Source organism: Benincasa hispida, chromosome 11 (assembly GCF_027475165.1).
Source record: "Benincasa hispida cultivar pf3 chromosome 11, pf3_genome.v1.1, whole genome shotgun sequence".
Lineage (NCBI taxonomy): Eukaryota > Viridiplantae > Streptophyta > Magnoliopsida > Cucurbitales > Cucurbitaceae > Benincasa > Benincasa hispida.
This window is the reverse complement of record NC_143488.1, coordinates 48,962,390-48,963,976: the sequence shown is the minus strand read 5'-3', so window position 1 is coordinate 48,963,976 and position 1,587 is coordinate 48,962,390. Positions and strand designations below refer to the sequence as shown.

The 1,587-nt window shown below is 44.7% G+C and overlaps 1 non-coding gene across 1 annotated transcript; it reads left to right on the top strand.

Annotated features, from left to right (window-relative positions):
• The first annotated feature begins 952 nt into the window (after nt 1–952).
• LOC150032703 (small nucleolar RNA R71) lies at nt 953–1,059 on the top strand. The gene has a single exon (XR_016524928.1). It is a non-coding gene; the product is annotated as a small nucleolar RNA R71 (small nucleolar RNA).
• The last annotated feature ends 528 nt before the right edge of the window (nt 1,060–1,587 follow it).

The window sequence follows — 1,587 nt, the reverse complement described above, 5'->3', positions numbered from 1 at the left end:
TACACTCTCACGGCCTCCTTCTCTGTTGGCTTTGAGGTCGATGCAACCTCTGGTTCTATTGCTTCTTTTTCTGCTTCTTCTTCTTGCATCACCGCAATTTCAGGTTCCGCTGCAATGGGAATAATCCTGTTCGGCTTCTTTCTTTCTCCCTCCATAGTTTTCCCACTTCGCAATGTCACAACCTGACATTGCTCTTTACTGATCCCCCCGGGTTGCATGGGAGTTTTGTTAAACTCGACAGAGCCCCTTGCGGCCTGTTCTTCAGCTCGCTCGCAATCTGGCCCATCTGTAATTCTAGATTGCGGATGGACATACCTGACTTTGTAGCACCGTCTCATTTTTCTCTATGTACTACTTCAACAGACTCTATAAGGAAGAGGATTGCGGTGGTTGCGAGCTACTTGCTTGATTACTTGTCTGATCGTTGTTGCGTGGGAAGAATCCAGGTGGCCCTTCTTTCTGCGCCACAGATTAGAAGTTCTGTTGCTGATTCTTTCATGCAAAATTGGGGTGGTTTCTCCACCCGGGGTTATAGGTATTCAAAAAGGGATTATTTTTTACAAAGTAAACGGATTGTGGATTCTGCGAGCATTCTTCCATTGCTTGCCCATCACCGCAAGTCACACACCTTGCGGTGTTTTGACTAATTGCGTTGATTTGCCCATTTTGCGGTGTTGGGCTGCTGATCGCAATTCCCTGAATTAAGTTCATCATTGCGGTCATCTGATTTTGTAGTGAAGCAATAACACCATTACTTGCATCGGTATCCTTGATTCTCAACCTCTGATCGCTCTCTCGTCAATCTTCGTGGTTCTTAAAGATGCGATCCAAGATATTCTTAGCCTCGTCATATGTTTTGTCAAGTAGACTAGCAACAGCTGCCGCATTGGCAGCGGTCTGCGAAGCGGGATTCAAACCATGATAAAAGATTTCCATCTGAAGGCAGTCTGGCAAACCATTATGTGGACAGTCCCGTATCAACCTCTTAAACCTCTCCCAGGCATCGTTGAGCGATTCGTCCATGTCTTGTTCAAAATTTGTTATGAGTTTCCTTCGTCTAACATTCTTAGTAGGCGAAAAATATTTCTTCATAAATTTCTCTACGACCTGCTCCCATGAAGTGATTTCTCCCGGTTCGAGGGAATAAGAGATGTTAGGAAACACAAAAGTATTGCAGATTTCAATAAAGCTTCGAAGGTGGCCGTGCGGATCTTCACCACGCCGGCCTCCGAATTGTCCTGCAATCTAGATCATCTGCAACATCATCGGTTTCATCTCGAATCTGCTTCCATCGAGGGCAGACCTCATGATTCTTGGAGAGAAATCATAGAGGTTTTGCGATGCATAGTCCCTAATGGGTCTATTGCGATCGTTAGCCAGAAGAATTGGATTCGCCATAACGTTGTTTTCATTTGGTGCTCTGTTTCAAGGCATCTCCGCCATCTTTTCTTTATCTGACTGTTGTTGTCGGCAGTTTCTTAATCTTCGTTTGAACGTTCTCTCAATCTCCGGGTCATAATTTGCCAGAGTTTGAGAGTCTGCAAAGAATTCAGAAAAATTACCGTTAGCACACTATTTTGCCGAAGT